Source organism: Lactuca virosa, chromosome 2 (genome assembly GCF_052849685.1).
Source record: "Lactuca virosa cultivar CGN04683 chromosome 2, Lactuca_virosa_CGN04683_v6, whole genome shotgun sequence".
Lineage (NCBI taxonomy): Eukaryota > Viridiplantae > Streptophyta > Magnoliopsida > Asterales > Asteraceae > Lactuca > Lactuca virosa.
This window is the reverse complement of record NC_136427.1, coordinates 50,884,079-50,904,686: the sequence shown is the minus strand read 5'-3', so window position 1 is coordinate 50,904,686 and position 20,608 is coordinate 50,884,079.

Below are 20,608 nucleotides of genomic sequence, written 5' to 3'. Positions count from 1 at the left end.
AAGTGATTAAGTGAAACTCCACCAAATACAGCTCCAAGTCCAACACCTATATCCACCAATGATCCACTTCCATAAATTCCCAAATTACCAAAATACCCCCAGAAGTCAAACTGGTCAACCCTTGGTCAAAGTCAAGGTCAATAGTCAAAGTCAACAGTCCATATTGACCCGACTCGTCGAGTGCAGCTAGCAACTCGTCGAGTTCTTTAAGAACTCAGAAATCGTCAAAACCCTAATTGACTCTCCGAGTTTCCAACCAACTCTTCGAGTCCATGCGTGTCCAAATGTCAGGGAAAACCCTAACTGACTCGTCGAGTCCTCTTACTGACTCGCCGAGTTCATGCAGAATCAAATACGGGCAATTCTTCATCCGACTCGCCGAGTCGGCTATGCGACTCGTCGAGTTCATGCAGTCCATTACCTATCCAGACGTTTTACACTACTCCAAAGCTCCAACTTGTAGATCTAGCTTCCTAAGGCACATATTCCACGTAAAGTTGCAAACTTTACGTGTATGCAAGGTCCTAAAGGCTTAGAACACCAAATCCAAGTCTAGAATGAGGTTTAGGGCAGGGTGGGGTAAATACTAGATAAAGCTAATAACTTTCTGAATTTAGGACCTAGAGGAGTCCAGATCTGAGACCATATCTTCTGGACAAGTTCAAATCCAAGAATGACCCCGTTTTTCCTAAAAATGACCATATTCATGAATGAGAGAAGATTTAAGAAATGGAAAGCCAAGGTAAAGACTTTTTACCTTCAAATGAATGCCAAAAGGAAGTGGGTGCTAGATCTATAGGCTCCTTCTTGTTCCAAGCTTCTAGGTCTTCAAATCTCTTCAAGAAAAGCACCAAAACACACTCTTTTAGCCTCACACAATAAAAAAATGGAGAGTTAGCTTGCTAGGGTTTGTTTCTGGACGATGGGCTGGTAAGGGAGGTTGGGGAGAGGAGTTAAGGTTCTTTAAATAGGGGGAAAACCCTAACAATTAGGCTTTCCATGCACAACCCATACTTGTCGAGTCGGGGTCATCTGACTCGTCAAGGTAGGAGTCAAAACTAGCGCAGGATGACAAGGTTCGACACGACGAGTTGGGGCCTCCAACTCGTCGAGTTCCTTCAATAAAATGAATGAAAAGCTTTTAAAATATACCTGGGAGTTGGGGTGTTACAATTCTCCCCCACTTGAACTAGACTTCGTCCTCGAAGTCTGCTGCGGCGAACAATTCTAGATAGTGCTCCCGCATCTCTGCTTCTGACTCCCACGTCCACTCGAATCCCCTCCTGTGCTCCCACTGTACCTTTACCAGAGGTACTTCCTTGTTCCGTAGAGCCCTTACTTTCCTCTCAAGAACAGCCACTGGCTTTTCCCTGTAATTCAGGTGCCCATCGACCTGAATATCATCTAATGACACAACTGCTTCCTCATCCACATTGCACTTCTGCAACTGGGAAACATGTAAAGTGCTATGGATCTGGATAAGCTCCTCAGGAAGATCCAGTCTATACGCCACCTTTCCAACTATGGCAGTGACCCTGAATGGCCCAATGTATCAGGGACCCAACTTTCCCCTCTTCCTGAAGCAAATCAAACCCTTCCAGGATGAGACCTTCAGAAGTACCATGTCACCGACCTGAAATTCCAACTCAGATCGGCGCCGATCAACGTAACTCTTCTGCCGACTCTGTGCGGTCTGCAACCGCTGTCTGATCTGCTGAATCATCTCGGTAGTCTGCAGAACTACCTCGGTCCGACCCATCACCCTGTGACCAACCTCGCCCCAACAGACTGGGGTGTGGGATCTCCGTCTATACAACAACTCATAAGGTTGAGCACCAATGCTAGAGTGAATGTTGTTGTTATAGGAGAACTCTGCAAGGGGTAGGTAAGAGTCCCAGCTCCCACCGAAGTCAATAACGCAGGCTCTCAACATATCCTCGAGAGTCTGTATGGTCCGCTTACTGTGGCCGTCTGTCTGTGAATGATAGGTTGTACTGAAGTGCAGCCGCATGCCCAGCTCCTCGTGGAACTTCTGCCAGAAACGGGAGGTGAACCGAACATCGCGATCTGAGACAATGGAGACCGGCACCCCATGGCGAGCAACGATCTCATGGATATACACATCGGCCAGCTTCTCAGCCGATGAGCTCTCTTGAATGGGCAGAAAATGAGCACTCTTGGTCAATCGATCCACGGTGACCCATATAGCGTCAAACCCCTTTTCCGTTCTCGGCAATTTAGTGATGAAGTCCATCGTTATCTGCTCCCATTTCCACATGGGAATCTCTAGGGGATGCAGCTTGCCATGTGGCCTCTGGTGCTCGGTCTGGACCATCCTGCAGGTCAACCACCTCTCTACGTACTAAGCGATCTCCCGCTTCATGAACGACCACCAGTAACTTAAACATAAATCCCGGTACATCTTGGTGGCCCCCGGGTGAATAGAGAAGCGAGACTTATGAGCCTCCTCCAATATAGTCTGTCTGATCCCACTAGACATCGGAACCCAGACCCGACCGCAACGGGTCAATAATCCCCGACTATCCTGCACAAACCGGGTGTTCTCACCCCTAATCCTCTCAAGCTTCCAGTTCTCCTGACGCATACCCTCTGCCTGGGCTTCCCTGATCAAGCCCACAAGTGGAGAATCCACCGATATCCTCATACACGTCACTGGAGTAGAAGATCCAGCTGACTTGTGGCTCAGAGTGTCCGCAACCACGTTCGCTTTACCAGGATGATAAAGGATCTCACAGTCATAATCCTTGACCACGTCAAGCCACCTGCGCTGCCTCATATTCAGGATCGGCTGATCCATGATGTGCCTCAGACTCTTGTGGTCCATGTAAATGGTACAACAGACCCCATATAGGTAATGTCTCCAAATCATGAGAGCGAATACCACCGCTCCCAACTCTAGATCATGAGTAGGGTATCTTGTCTCATGCGGCTTCAACTGCCGCGATGCGTAGGCTATCACCCGTCCACTCTGCATGAGGACCGCTCCCAGTCTTGTGATGGATGCATCACCGAATACCACCAAATCCTCGAATCCCTCCGGGAGAGTCAAGACTGGAGCCTCGCATAGTCATTGTCTGAGGATCTTAAACGCCCTCTGCTGCTCGGGGCCCCACCGAAAATCCACCCCCTTCCTCGTCAGATGAGTGAGGGGTACTGCAATCTTGGAGAATTCCTGTATAAATCTCCGGTAGTACCCTGCCAATCCCAAGAAACTGTTGGGTTTTGGTATAATACAACATCCTATGGTGCACATACAACCCTAAATACCTTGGATCTATGTTTTCACTAATTATACATGCAAATGGTTTCCAAGGCATTAAACCTATAACTAGCATGCATTTGACATAAACCATATAATATACTAGTTAGGGAAACATACCTTTTATGTGGCTTGAAGTCTTGATGTATTTGGCCTTAAGAGCTTAGCACCAATAGTATGAAATGCCTCAAATGGAATCACAACACACCTAGGACAAAGGTGGCTCTTGAGAGAGAATTCCATGCACCAAAACACCTCCATATTTCTCTAAGAAAAGAAGTGGTGATTTTGGCTATGGAGTAACCTATTTATATGTAGGATTCCAAGGGTTATGGGTATAACCCATAATCCATACCCATGGGTTTTATGATCCATGGTTCATGTGGCCCAACTCTTTATGTATCCATACATAAACTTGGTCCAACATGGATCATAAGTCCAACACATATAAATATAACTAATTATCATAATTAGTCCCCATAGATTTAATTAGTCTCTTTTGATCACTAAATTAATTCCAAATTAATTCTTGATCGATACTAATTAAAACATATGATTTCATATTAATATATTATAACTTATAATATATTAATAAACCATAAATAACCTTCTCTCAAAAGTCCATCCTAACAAATTGTCCTGATGATATGCAACCCAAATGGACCATGCTACTCTCGGGTCAAGTACATACCAATAATAGTTATGGGCTTAGACATCTAATCCAACAGTCTCCCACTTGGATAAGTCTAAAACTATTATTGCAAGTACGACTTCATAACCTGACTAGCAATCGTAGCTCTTAAAGCCGCTGTCGAACTCTGAACAAATCAATGATGTGTCCATTAGATAAGGGATCATATATTCCTCCATTCTAGATATCATATGGATTGAGACATAGATTATAGTCATTCTCTCCGTCCATTTGTTGTTTCCCGATTTCCGATTTATGACAACCGACTAATTGAACAAATCAAATCAGTCCAGGCTTGGCCAAGCACTTAGGGTGTCATCACTAAATCATCGAGGGGCCCGCAGATATCGCTTTTATCCCTTTAAGGGTAAAAGGAATGGATAAACTTCGACTCATATGGCTTGTTCTACTACTTGTTGAATCATACACAAAGAGACGTTTTATAACATCGAGTTACCAATGCATTTTCGTGCAATCAATGTATAACCAACTCATAGTAACAACTCATATCTCTAGGTTTGAAGAATATAAGATATTATCGTCTCATGATCACTCGTGATAAAATCCATGAAGTGATTCAAATGAGCGTGGGTTGAATCCAATACTCAGAACTTATGAGCACTCATGAGTGTTGAAGCACCACTTTGTCCAACATCTTAGACCTCTACAAGCCAACCCATGACAGTCTTGATTCATATCTACTTCCAACATATGACCGACTGTGGATAGTTTGAATAACTTAGTCATTCAGGAAGAATGACCTAGTTTATTCTGGAAGTCAAAACATGCAAAATGAAACACAAGAATAAATGAATCAAATATGGTATCAAACCCTATGAATATAAATAGACCACTTTTATTTATCACCATACTGATTACTCATTATTTCATTGTTTCGGTTTTATCAACTTTATACCTGAATTAAAAACACTAGTTGTCCCATGCTCCAAGCATGTACACTATGTTTTTCTAAACAATAGCTTTGGCATACACCAAGTATGCACTCTATGTTTGTCTATGATCCTTACTTTGTGAAATAAACCAATTGAACATAATTTCAATGATTCTAATTTCACACTCCCAAATCCTTATCGAAAAATGTGAGAATTTCAAATTCCTATCATTTATCGAAATCTGTTTAGATTTTAAACTTATATGCACTGACCCTCCTGCAATGAATATGTACAAAGTCACAAAGACTTGTCAACAGTCATTATAAGGTATTCCAATGGAGATCAACTCCATGGAAACTAAGTCTCATATTCAAAGTACATTGCTTTGGACATGCTTCTTGCATTAAGTTTTCTAATCTTACACAGATAACTTCCACCTATGGAGACAACTCCATATTCTCATTTTGACTATCACTTCTGAATAAGAGATGCCTTTTTTCAGAATATGTCAATATGGTCCTTCCAAAATTAGCACTATACTTCCAACTGTCCCTGAGCAACCAATCTTTGGTAAACCTCAGATTGTCCTCGACAATTGCTTAATCGTTTTAGTCATATCCAATTCTAGACCTTTTCCCTTCTTAATGCCTCTTGGCATTTGGAAAAATTTAGAAATGACAAATATTATAGCACATGCAATCGATCCTGTACCCAAAGCAAATGGTACACGATTCATGATGTCTCACATAAAGACATGATTCTAGACCAGTCTTTTGCCACAATATTTTTATTTGCCATGTTTTCAAAATTTGACTATGAAGAGGGATGCCGAAATCATAATCGAATTTTGAGAACGCAATATATAGAATTTCCTTAAGTTGAACCAATCCAACATGAAATTCATACATATATTCTTGGCTAAAGATGATTAAGGTCTCAATCTAAGCCTTTAGAACTGAAATGAAGTATATCCTCTCCCTTAATTATAGCAAAACAACTTTTTCAATCCCTGCAGCCTCACGAATTGAAACTTTTGTTTTCTATAATTAACATTGCTAACTTGCAACACTAACAATAATTATCATGCTCCCACTAACATGATGATTATTAGCATAACACTTATGCTCCTACTAGCTTTGACATGTACTCAGAAATCAGCTGGACTTCTAGAAATCAATACTTTATTGACTTTCTTACCAAAGTTCAGATTACTGATACAAGATGCTTTGATAAAACTTTATCAAAATCATACACCTTTCCTTAGATAGCATGCATGTGTGTCTAAACAATTTCAGAACTATGAAAAGGGATGCCGTAATCATAGTCTCAATTGTTTAGACCTTTTGCCATCTGCTTCAAATCTACTTGGTGGAAGTGTTTCCTCACCATCATTTTCATGAATAGGAGAGAAACCTTATGACCCTTAGATTTTATGGTGTATGTGTTCTTATCCATGTGAATCGTCAAAACCATAGTCACAAGACAAGGATAATGACAAATCCAAACTCATATGGACTGAACTTATGCAATCTTAACTTCTTGCCACCTGGCAGTACAGGGCCTGCCATTGCTTCCAAGTTGTTATGCAACCAATTGAGAACTTTCAGAACTCCTATGCAAAGCCAACTTTAACTGGAATGGGCACAAAATATGTCAACACGATAGGTTATAAACCTCAAGTCGTGTGCTAGTGAAGAACCTCAGGTTTTATTCTTGATTAGTTCTTGAAATTCTTTTTAGGATCTTTAAGACTCCCATTATCCTCTTGACATATAAGACTATCTTGCCAAATATTCAAGAGATAGTGCAGATTCTTTATCAAGACAAACACTTCACACAATTGGCCTTAGTTGGTCTTTGTTTTATCCAAAACATCACAACTTACCACTTTCAAATGTACAAGAGGAGGACACTTTTACTCTTACATTTGACAAGTGTTTTAAACCTTTCTTTAAGATATGTTACTCAAGTTACAATCTTGGAGTATGACTCTAAGAATTGTTTTGGAACGAAGTATGACTCATCTTCCTGATCTAACCATTTCAACAATTCATGACTCTTCTTCTTAGTCATAAGAATGCACTAAGATGACCTTTAGAGGACTAATTGTGATATGATTTCTAAATCATTAAGATGATCACAAACATGATATTAAAGTACTCTCCCATCTTTTCAGATTTGAGAAACTTTTATCTTTCTGCCTAATTTGATTCTTCCCATTCGTTCTGCCATATATTGAGACTTTTCCAATGTTTCAGAATTATACTTAAACTTGTAAGTATAACCATATTTACTAAACTTTAGTAAATCAAATAGTCTTAACGAGCTTTGTGGTGGACATGACCAGTGCACAAGAATGTGTACTCGATCCCTTTAGTCCTTCACTTGACTCACACATCCATGTGAACAAGTAATTAGTCTTGATTTTCCAATGCTTGAAAGTTCTCATTCATAATACTATTCAACTTGCATGATTCCAAGTTTCGGTCCAATTGAAACTTGGGCGATGAGGAACTTTCCTGATTTGGTAAATTTAGACACTACCACAAATGAAAGAATCAAATCCATTTTCCAATATTGCTGTCAGTGGAATCATATAAGCAACAATTTTCCACAAATGCCATTGTAAGGATACTTCAAATAAATAAAATTAAACAATTTTCTTTTATTTTAAAACTTTGTGGAAAAACTTATCCTTACAATCCACATGGAAAATTGTTGTTATCTATTCCTTAGCAATATATCATAACTTCTTAAGCAACTGCTCAAAATTCTGATGCGATCGAAATCCACCTTCGCGATCAGAATCAGCATATACTTCCTTTAAGATTTCTCTCCTTTCTTTGACTCTTAAGACATCAATATGTGACCCAGTCACATCATGTAATAAAAATCTCCAAGTATGAACTTAATAGAGTTACACAATGGACTTTACCTGAAGTACATTTAAACTTTTGACTTTACCAGATCTTTCAGGTAAATCTGGCAGCTTCGCAGCCAATTCCCCTTCTTTTGGCAAAAGAAACATATGGACTCTTTGGAAATGGCACATGAGACTATCTCAGAATTATCCTTTCTCTTTACCATTAGGTCAAATGACTTGACCATGGTCGATCCCTTTCCATTGGGAAGAGAAAGCTTTTCTGGACTTCTAATGTTACCATTGTCAATGTCCATGGAAGTTTGGGAAGTTGATCTTCCAATCAAATTTTGCTTTACCAGTGCCCCAAATCATTGCTAATTTAGCAACATCAAGCAAATAGGTAAGATCATTAAGGGTCATGTCATAGTCTGTTTCATAGTAGTCCCAAAGGAATTCACTATGTGACTTAGAAAGTGATTGAATTACGAACTTTCTCAAGAGTTTGACACCCAACTCTCCCGGCTTGTCAATATGTGACTTCATCTCCAAGATGCGATCACACATAGACCTTGCTTGCCAATAGGGCTTGAGTGACCTTGAACTTGTGGGTTAGGGAGAATAATTGCAGGAGGTGGAGGAAGTGAAGTTCCAAGAGATTTAGGAGGATCATAGATGTCTGAAACAGACATCTTTTTGGGAGATATTCAAGATAGTTGATCTAAAGTCCTTAATATAACACCCAATATGAAATATTAAGGCTAGGACCCAACAAACTATTTTATAACTTGGAAGAGGGATGCCGTAATCCAAGCTATAAAATATTTGAAGGTAGGTGAATGACGATTCACCAATTTCCACCAAGATAAACGAAATGTATTATTAGGTTTTAATTGGTTTTGAAACTCCTAGATTCTTTTGAGATTCATTGAACTTTTCAAAGGCATGTTTCAATCTCGAGTGTGCCCTTCAGGTTTTGTGACTGGGATGCCGAGGATCACAAAGCAAGGTGTGAATAACCATGCAAATATACTTGGTACCCTTAATATTTACCCCTCAATCGATGTGCCGGTTAACCACACACGCTCTACCGATACTATGATAAACATTAAGTTACCCTTTGCCTACCTTGTTAAATCAAGCTAGTGTGCCGGTTAACCACACACGCTCCACTAACTGACTTAAGCAAAGTGCAAAGTGTAATTTCATGGGTTAGCACCAAATTCACATTTTCCTAAGTAACTAAGATTGGGTATTATTAAGAGTTTAGTTACTTAGTATTTATCATTAATACTTTTAATGAAGGGAGAATTATAGTCCTTATCCTACCCGTTCGGTTAACGACCCTCCACCAGTCAAGGAAGTGGTGGGTGAGAGTGGACACCCATTAAACTGCCATTTTATAGGCAGTAACCTTGTACCCCCCTTATAGACCGGCTTTGTGAATGAGGCCTACTAATGGTAAGATTGACTTTATCTTATACATATCTATATAATTAAAATTATAATAATAGTATAAGGGTTGAATTTTAAACTTTTAAAATTCTAAGGTCTAGTTTGGAATTAAAGTATACATGGGGGGTAACTTTACAAATTCCAAAACTTGAGGACAAGTTTTGAAACCTTTCAAAACTCTTGGATTTTTCATAACTTATGAGTTTAATTAAGGTTTAATGAAAAAAAAATTCAAGTTCCATAACTTGAGGACAAGTTATGGAAGACATTAAATCATTTAACGATGACATTAAAAATAGTGACTCTTCTATTTTCATAACCTATGAGACTTAATGACACTTTAAAAAGAAAAACTCCTCACTTTCCATAACTTGAGGACAAGTTATGGAGTTCATAAAAACCATTAAGATCAAATATTCCAATTAACACAATAATCAAATAATTTTTCTATGATCTAGATTAAACTCATAAGTAAAGATAATTCACATCAACAATTTTCAAGAAATTAGATAATCATATAAACTAATACAAATCTTGAAACTTTGACAATTATCCTTTGAAAACTCTTGGAATTCATAACCTAAAGAGTTAATAAATGAGACATTTCACATCCATAACTTATGGAAGTTTCAAAACTCTTAAGATCATAACTTTAAAAAAAAACTTTTGAGTTCCAAAATTTGTAACTCCTTAAAACCATTTAGATCAAACTTTTAAAACAAATAAAATAATCATATCATTCTATCTTTTAATAAATTGACCTAATTCAACTCTTGTAGTAAAGTGACTCAAATTTTATAAATAATTAGTTTTTCATAAAATCAAGTAATTATCATAAAATTTGACAAACTTCATGTTTTTTTTCTTTTTTTTTCCTTTAACTTGAAAAAAAATACATTTGCATCAAATATAATAGAAAACAACCCATGACTCTGATACCACTGTTGGGTTTTGGTATAATACAACATCCTATGGTGCACATACAACCCTAAATACCTTGGATCTATGTTTTTCACTAATTATACATGCAAATGGTTTCCAAGGCATTAAACCTATAACTAGCATGCATTTGACATAAACCATATAATATACTAGTTAGGGAAACATACCTTTTATGTGGCTTGAAGTCTTGATGTATTTGGCCTTAAGAGCTTAGCACCAATAGTATGAAATGCCTCAAATGGAATCACAACACACCTAGGACAAAGGTGGCTCTTGAGAGAGAATTCCATGCACCAAAACGCTTCCATATTTCTCTAAGAAAAGAAGTGGTGATTTTGGCTATGGAGTAACCTATTTATATGTAGGATTCCAAGGGTCATGGGTATAACCCATAATCCATACCCATGGGTTTTATGATCCATGGTTCATGTGGCCCAACTCTTTATGTATCCATACATAAACTTGGTCCAACATGGATCATAAGCCCAACACATATAAATATAACTAATTATCATAATTAGTCCCCATAGATTTAATTAGTCTCTTTTGATCACTAAATTAATTCCAAATTAATTTTTGATCGATACTAATTAAAACATATGATTTCATATTAATATATTATAACTTATAATATATTAATAAACCATAAATAACCTTCTCTCAAAAGTCCATCCTAACAAATTGTCCTGATGATATGCAACCCAAATGGACCATGCTACTCTCGGGTCAAGTACATACCAATAATAGTTATGGGCTTAGACATCTAATCCAACAGAAACTCCTGATATCTGAGGGAGATTTTGGAACCTCCCACTACATAACCGCCTCGATTTTGGCCGGATCGACCAAAATCCCCTCCTAGTTAACGAGATGTCCAAGGAACTGAACCTCTTGTAACCAAAACTTGAACTTCGAGAACTTATCATAAAGCCGTTCCCGTCTCAAGACTCCCAATAGCTCCCAGAGATGCTCTTCGTGCTGCTCTCTAGTCTTGGAATACACCAAGATATCATCTATAAACATGATGACCGAGCGATCGAGCATCGGTTTGCAGACCCGATTCATCAGGTCCATAAATACTACCGGCGTATTGGTGAGCCCAAACGACATCACCTTGAACTCGTAATGTCCATACCGAGTCCGAAACGCGGTCTTCTCCATGTCCTCCTTCCTAACCCTAACCTGATGGTACCCAGACCTCAGGTCTATCTTGGAGAACCAAGATGCTCGCTGCAACTGATCGAAAAGATCATCTATCCTTGGGAGGGGATAACGGTTCTTCACCGTCAACTTGTTCAACTCCTGGTAGTCAATGCACATCCGGTGTGAACCATCCTTCTTTTTCACGAAGAGAAACGACGCTCCCTACAGAGAACTGCTCGGACGAATGAACTGCTTGCCCAACAGTTCCTGTAACTGTGACGACAGCTCCTGCATCTCTGGTGGTGCCAACCGGTTAGCGCCTTGGCGATAGGGTCCGCACCTGGAACTAGGTCGATCCTAAACTTGACCTGCCTCTCAGGAGGCACTCCGGGTCACTCCTCCGGAAACACGTTAGCAAACTCCCCGACCACTGGAACTTCTGATACTGAAACCTGATCCATGTACCGTGTATCCACCACATACGCTAGATAACCTGCACACCAGTGCTGAATGTACTGCCGAGCCCTGACAGCTGAATAAAACCCTAATCCCAATCTGGTGCCCTCGCCATAGATAATCAGTTCTCCCCCACTTGGGGTTCGAACCACCACCCGCTGATCCTCGCAGTCAATCATGGCACAGAAATGAATAAGCCAGTCCATACCCACAATCACACATACATCCCCTATGGGAATCAGAATTAGGTCTATCGGGAAAGATACCCCGAAGATCTCCAATACGCTACCCCGATTGACCGAAGAAGTGAAAATCCCATGTTCGTTGGCGATAAAGACTTGCAACGGACACTCTAGCTCTCCTACTAGCAACCCGAACTCCCTACTAAAAGACTGAGAAACAAACGACCGACTCACCCCCGAGCCGAAAAATAACAAAAAAGGTAAGGAGTTCACTAAAAACGTACCTAATCACAGGTACAACATATAAGAATAAAACATATATAATTAGTAAGATAAGAGATAGAAACATACCAGCAACCACGTCTGGTGCTGCTCTGGCCTCCTCTGCTGTAAGCTGGAAGGCGCGTCCCTGAGCCCTCGGGGGCGCTGCTCTACCCTGGCCCCCGTTAGTAATTCTAAGTGTAGCCGGTGCTGGAGCCTGCACCGGCCTGGTAGCGAGCTGTGGACATTTGGTCTTCACGTGACCAACCTGATGACAATGGTAGCAGATCCTCATATCGTGAACCGGGGCTAGCTGGCGACAATCCCTCGTAAAATGCCCCTCCTTGCCTCATTTACGGCACGCGCTACCTGATCTGCAAACCCCCGAGTGACCCTTCCCGCACTTGCCACAAGTGCGGCCCTGCTGTCCCCTGATTTGGAATCAGCGGTCTTAGACTGCTTTGGCGCTGACTGTGACTGTGTCGGGGCCTGTCGCTGCTCCCTCAACTGCAGCTCAATCTCCAACTCACGCCGCCTAGCGGCCTCCAGTAAATCCAGAAGCGTATCACAACGCTGGGTTGCCACAAACTGCCGAATATCAGTATTTAGCATGCTCAGATAACGTGTCATCTAAGCCTGCTCAGAAGCAAACTCCGGGCAGAACATCGCCCTCTCCGTGAACATGCGGGTGATCTCTGTCACTGTCTCACCGTCCTGTATCAAGTCCAGAAACTCCTGAGCTAACCGTTCCCGCTCGACTCGTGGAATGTAGCGAGCGCGGAACATATCCCTAAACTGCTCCCAAGTAACTGCAACTCTCTGATCATCTAAATACGACCCAGTCATCAACCTCCACCAGTCCTTTTCCCCAGACCTCAACAGGTTCAGGGCACATCTGACCTTCTGGTCAGTAGGACATGAACACGTGAAGAAACACCCCTCCACGTCAGATATCCACCTCATGGCTTTGATGGGGTCCTGAGTCCCATCAAAAGTAGGGGGCTTCGTGTTGTCGAAGTCCCGATACTGAAAAGCCCGACTGGCTCCTACCCCTGCCGCCGTTACAGCTGTTGCAGCTGCTGCGGCAGCCGCCTTCGTGAGGGCTGCATAACGGTCATCGAAATAATCCACCATGGCGGTCTTGATAGGCCCAAACATCTCCGGTAACGGAGCCCGAAACATAACAGCAACCTCATCATGAAGGATCTCCCGGATCCTGGCGTCCATCTTGTCTGGCCCCATCTGGCCGATAGTATCAGACACTGTTGGTGCCTCCTGTCCGCCGCCTCCTGATCCTGACCCGGATCCAGTCACAAATCGTCGAGTAACCACCATGCTAAAAAATATACCAGGAAGATATCAGATATTCCATATAACAATCCGGGAACCAACCCCCAACAAAACCCTAGAGGTTGTGACTTCCTTGCTACACGTATGGGTCCTGTGCATCCAGTAGTACGGGCCCATACTACTTTCCACACCTACCCATATTTTTTTCAAGTATCATCACAACGCTAGGCTATCAGGAATCATATAATTAGGAAATTTTATCGTGCAATTCCTGAAGATCCCTAGCCTAGTACTAGCATGCTGTTCTAACATATCACATAAATCAAATAATCCATAAGGTAGTTTGGGGTCTATTCGCGAGCTCCGACTGATCGTACACTTGCATCCTCCTTTATTATTTTTAAAACATTTTAAGAAAAGTTCGTTTTAAAATCTTGTCCTCAGTTTGATACTGGAGACACGCGAGTGTTTCCTCCAATTCACTCAAACCAAGGCTTTGATACCAACTTGTAACATCCATAAAAATCATGGCAAATTTAAACTTTTTAAACATTTCAAAACTAATAATTATTACAAAACTTGTTTTCTAAAATGGTCTAGTGTCAGAGTATCCCAGAATAAGATCATAAAACATAAGGAGGTGTACGATCACGCCTTCACCTTCCCGCGATCATCAGAAGTACCTGCAACAAAATCAACAACTGTAAGCCCAAAACTTAGTGAGTTCACCCAAAATATCAACGACATACAGATATAACCATATCATATAAACAAACACAACATGCATAATGAGCCATCAGTCTGACTAGACTGCCTCACAGGCCATAAGTCTATCTGGACCACTCTCCGAGCCATCGGCACATCTGGACCGCCTCTCCGGGCCTTCAACCTATTCAGACCGCTCGACAGGCCTTCAGACTGACTAGTATACCCTAACCGGGTTTGGAGTCTATCCGGTCGCCCTGGGTATCTTGGCCTACAACACAAAGCAGGACCTGCCTTAACCCAATCCCCCAAACCAACAATCATGTGCACATAAATATCATACGCTAGTTAGCAAGTACAAATACTCATACAGATCTAACAGATCACTAACATGGCAACCATCCTATAACCAGGATATCGATCTAACCGATCACTAACATAGCAACCATCCTATAACTAGGACACCGATCTAACAAATCACTAACATAGCAACTATCCTATAACCAAGATACAAATCATAAAGGGCTGGCCTTGGTGCCTTAGACCCTGTTGATATAGTGAGAAGAACTCACCTCACACGTAGCTCGAAGTGATAAAGTGAAACTCCACCAAATGCAGCTCCAAGTCCAACACCTATATCCACCAATGCTCCACTTCCGTAAATTCCCAAATTACCAAAATACCCCCAGAAGTCAAACTGGTCAACCCTTGGTCAAAGTCAAGGTCAATAGTCAAAGTCAACTGTCCATATTGATCCGACTCGTCGAGTGCAGCTAGCAACTCGTCGAGTTCCTTAAGAACTCAGAAATCGTCAAAACCCTAATTGACTCTCCGAGTTTCCAACCAAATCTTCGAGTCCATGCGTGTCCAAATGTCAGGGAAAACCGTAACTGACTCGTCGAGTCCTCTTACTGACTCGCCGAGTTCATGCAGAATCAAATACGAGCAATTCTTCATCCGACTCACCGAGTCGGCTATGCGACTTGTCGAGTTCATGCAGTCCATTTCCTATCCAGACGTTTTAGACTACTCCAAAGCTCCAACTTGTTGATCTAGTTTCCTAAGGCACAGATTCCATGTAAAGTTGCAAACTTTACGTGCATTCAAGGTCCTAAAGGCTTAGAACACCAAAACCAAGTCTAGAATGAGTTTTAGGGCATGGTGGGGGGTTAATACTAGATAAAGCTAATAACTTTCTGAATTTGGGACCTAGAGGAGTCCAGATCTGAGACCATATCTTTTGGACAAGTTCAAATCCAATAATGACCCCATTTTTCCCAAAAATGACCATATTCATGCATGAGAGAAGATTTAAGAAACGGAAAGCCAAGGTAAAGACTTTTTACCTTCAAATGAATGCCAAAATTAAGTGGGTGCTGGATCTACAGGTTCCTTCTCGTTCCAAGCTTCTAGGTCTTCAAATCTCTTCAAGAAAAGCACCAAAACACACTCTTTTAGCCTCACACACTCAAAAATGGAGAGTTAGCTTGCTAGGGTTTGTTTCTGGACGATGGGCTGGTAAGGGAGGCTGGAGAGAGGAGTTATGGTTCTTTAAATAGGGGCCAAACCCTAAAAATTAGGGTTTCCATGTACATCCCCTACTCGTCGAGTCGGGGTCCTCTGACTCGTCGAGTAGGAGTCAAAACCCACGCGTGATGACAAGGTTCGACACAACGAGTTGGGTCCTCCAACTCGTCGAGTTCCTTCAATAAAATGAATGAAAAGCTTTTAAAATATACCTAGGATTCGGGGTGTTATAAGCACGAAGTCCATCGCTGCCAGGGTTTATATAACATGCACTAAGTCCATAGCTGCCGGTGTTATCTGTTAGGCACTAAGTCTATAGCTGCCGATGTTATCTGTTAGACACTAAGTCCATAGCTGCCGATGTTATCTGTTAGGCACTAAGTCCATAGCTACCGATGTTATCTGTTAGGCGCTAAGTCCATAGTTGCCGATGTTATCTGTTAGGCACTAAGTCCATAACTGCCAGGGTTTATCTCTTTTATTGATAGTATTATTTTAGGGATTCCACCCACAATACATCTCAATGGGTTTTTTGTTGCACCTGGTTCCTGGTATGTATTTTATTTAAGTAATTTTGCATTTTTGGCCTGGACTCGGCGAGTTGAAGGCCCAACTCGCCGAGTAGAAGCGAGATGAGACGCGAGATTTAAGTATGGTACTCGTCGAGTCGGGTCTTGGACTCGACGAGTAGGCTCTGTCTGGACAAAACCCTAATCTGAGGGTTTGCACCCTATTTAAACAACCTTATACAACCTCCATCGCCCGTTTATGCTCCCAGAAACCCTCCATAGCAAACCCTAAGTGTTTTGGTGCAAGATCTAAGGCTTTTGAGTGATTTTGTGGGGTTTGACCACAAGGAAGAAGGAAGAGCATGAAGGATCAAGAGGAGACTGAAGGATTCAAGTTTGGTGCATCATTTGCAGTGTTTGAAAGGTATAAAGTCTATACCTTGCTTGCTTATTCGTTTGATCCCTTTTTGGGGAGATTTAGGGATTTTATAAGCCATTCTTGCAACCATGATTGCAAGCATGGTTGGGAGTTGAGGCTTCGGATCTAGGCCCATGGAAGAGTTACAAGGCAGAAAAGGGCTGCTTTTGCACCCATGGAAGCCCCATGCAACTTAAGAGCCTCTTTTAGAGCCTTTTTGGCTCAAAGTCCCATGCATGCACGTAAAGTTCGTAACTTTACATGTTAGATCGAGTTTAGGGGCCTAGATCTATCATTTGGACAAAAGTTGTACACCAGAAATCGAAGGAATAGACTTGGGACTGTATCGACTCGGCGAGTCATTCTTGGGACTCGGCGAGTCCGAGGCATGACTTCCTTTTTTTCTGTTATGGTCCAAGAGACCCAGTTGAGTGAAAGAAAGGTTTTAGAGGGTCCAGGAGAGTGACCCAAACGTATCGGGATAAACCATAGTCCTGGAGTTCATAGGACTCGGCGAGTGCATGAGTCGACTCGACGAGTCCAAGGCAATCTCCCAACCCTTGAAGATGAACTCGAGGAGTTGTTCATACAACTCGGCGAGTCGAGGACAGGACGTGTTCATAGGATGAAGATGGACTCGACGAGTTGTTCATACAACTCGGCGAGTCGGATGAAGGTTCATCCGGGGTGGTGTTAGAAGGAGAACTCGTCGAGTCGTTGCTAAACTCGACGAGTAGAGTCGTGGATGAGGACAGTGGAAGAGATAGGGACTCAACGAGTTGGCGGCCCAACTCGGCGAGTCGGGTCAACTGGAAGTTGACTTTGACTTTCACTTGGACTTGGTCAGGGGTAAAATGGTCATTTTACCCTAAGAATATATTTCAGGCTCTGATTAAGTGTTTTGTGGGGATTATAGCCGGAGGATTTCCGGAGCAGCAGCAGACAGAGATTTCCCGCACAGATTATCAGCAGCTACTCGTTCAAGGTGAGTTACCTTCTAGTAACGGTGGGTCTACGGCCACAATGCCGGCCCACCAGTAGGAGTTGTATATTGGATGATTGTCTTTGTGATATTCATCTAGGTTTGCTACTACCTGATATGTTATATGCTAGCATGATATGTATATGTGACAGTAGTAGAGTCCGGTTGTTAGGACCGGAGGGTAGGTCAGACACCCCAGATATGTCTGACAGTATGTGATGATATGATTATATGCTGGCATGATATGTTATATGTGATAGTGGTAGTAGGGAGGGAATAGTCCTCAAGTTCGGTTGTTAGGACCGAAGGGTAGGTCGGACACCCCAGAAACGTCTGACAGTATGTTTACGTTATGATATATGTGATAGTAGCAGTAGGGGGTGGAATAGTCCCCGAGGTTCGGTTGATAGGAACGAAGGGTAGGTCAGCACCCCAGAATGGTTTGACATGGGTAGGTCAGCACCCCAGAATGGCTTGACACGGGTAGGTCGGCACCCCAGAATGGCCGTACTGGGTAGGTCGGGCACCCCAGAATTGCCTGACAGTATGAATGCGATATGTCTGTATGGTATGTGGTATGATGGGGGAACTCACTAAGCTTTGTGCTTACAGTTTTAGTTTTGGTTTCAGGTACCTCTTCGTCTAAGGGGAAGGAGCTGGCAGTGTAGCAGCGCATCACACACACACACATGATTTCCGCATGGAGTTTTTTGGGATTGTACTCTGATTGATTTTACTTTGACATTATGATTTCAGACACATTGTTATAGTTTTGTTTGCAAATGATATGGCATGGGAAATGTTTTGGTAAACTATGTTGAGAATTACTAAATTTAAAAAAAAATATAAATTGGGCTTGGAAATTGGGATGTTACAAGTTGGTATTAGAGCCCTGGTTTGAGGGATTCGGACACACCCTCGGGAGTGTCTGGACTCAAACCGAGGGATTTAAAAGATTTTTACAAAGAAAATGGTTTTCTAAAATCTGAGTCAAAGGGTTTTGAGAAAGAACAAGGTGTGTGATGTGTGCGACCAGCCGAGCTCAAGTAAGTTTTCCCCAAGATACCCATACTTGTTATAATAAGTTATATGATATATGATTCTGAGGACTGCATGCTAGATTAGGGCTAAGGATCTAGGAGGATGCCTTGTATGCCTGATGTATATGATTCTGAGAACTGCATGCTAGAGTAGGGCCAAGGATCTAGGAAGGATTCCTTATATGCCTGTTGAACGAGCTGTATGCTAGGACTGTTTAGTCAGCAGTGGGATAGCCTGATTAGGTTATGCCTGATGCGGTTACTCGATGCACAAATGCTGCTTGCTTTGTGCTTAAGGGGTCCTGGCTAACTTTAACTAACTAGTGAGCGGATATTTAACAGTACTCGCAAGCTAGTTAGGGAAGGGAAGTAGGGACTCCTAGTGCAGCTGATGGCGGAGAGTAGGTCAGAGAGTGCCCCAGCCGACATTTATGCGTGTATTTTTCAACATGGTGACCACGCGACATGGAGCAGGAGGTTCCGGATCAGGATCAGGATCAGGCTCGGGTGCAGGATCCGAGCAGGTTGATGACGGGCTGCGCGAGTTCATCGCGTCTAAGATCACGAGAGGCATTCTTGAGTCGACCCCGGTCATTTTCGGGTCAATCAAGGAAGGGATTGTGGAGCTGATGGAGGATCGCCTCCGGGCATTCAGGAGTGATATGACGTCTAGCCAGACGAGTACGCGCACACTGTCCTTTAAGGACTTCCGTGGGAGTGGTGCGCCGGATTATCACGGGGTGAAAGACCCCATCGCTGCCAGGAGATGGATCGCGGACATTGAGTCTGCGCAGTTGACGAGCTTCTGCCCGGAAGGGTCGAAGGTCCGCTTTGCTGCGGGATGTTTGAGGGATAGAGCTAGAGACTGGTGGGAGTCGATTGGTGACTCATTAGGAGCCCCAGCCGTCGAGGCTATGACGTGGTCAGATTTCGTGACCAGATTCAGAGCTGAGTTTGCGCCGACTGTAGAGCTTCAGCAGTTGGCCAGAGAGTTTTTGGATATGAGGCAGACTACGGAGACTGTGGCAGAGATCACCGCCAAGTTTCGGGAGAGAGCATTGTTGGTACCCCAGTATGCGGGGGATGAGGAGATGCGGAAGACCTGCTACCATGATATATTGAGGGCTGATATTCGGGAGCATGTCAGCTACTCTGCCTGACCGACCTTGGAGTCCATGATTGCCAGGGTGCGGGAGAGGGAGCTCGATTTGGAGCATGTGAGGAAGAGGAAAGCTGAGTCTGAGCAGGTTACAGGGGTTTCGGGGAAGAAACCCAAGGGATCCGACGTTAGGTCGAAGGGCCAGCCGGGCCAGAGCCGCTGCAGGAAGTGCGGCAGGCCGCATGAGGGAGCTTGTAGAGCAGGATCGTCAGGCTGCTACAAGTGCGGCAAGACGGGGCACTTTGGCAGGGATTGTACTGCCCCCGCCCCCACAGTACAGATGACATACTTGATTTGCTTCCATTGCAATCAGAGGGGCCACAAAAAGGCCAATTGCCCGAGATTGACAGTAGCGTCAGCAGCAGCGCCAACATCGGCGCCGGTTTCAGCGACAGCGCGGGTTGTAGATGGCCGGAAGGCCAAGACAGAGGCTCCAGTGGTGCGGAGCCGAGCATTTCAGTTGACAGCCGAGGAGGCACGCGCTGCACCTGATGTAGTGACGGGTATGATTCCTTTCTTATGCTTTTATTTTATGGTGCTGTGATCTCGATATGTTATGTATGTGCTCTGTTTAGGATCGTTCCATGTGAACGGTATCCCAGTTCAGGTATTGTTTGATTCGGGTGCTACCCGATCGTTTGTTTCTCTTACGCTTAGCAAGAAGTTTCCTGAGTCGTCGGGCACGTTGGATTGCCCTCTAGAGGTCGAGATTGCGGACGACCGGTCAGTGCGAGCATCAGAGGTCTACCGAGATTGCGTCCTGCGACTGTTTGAGGAGCATTATCTGGTAGATCTGGTTCCCATACCTTTGCGGG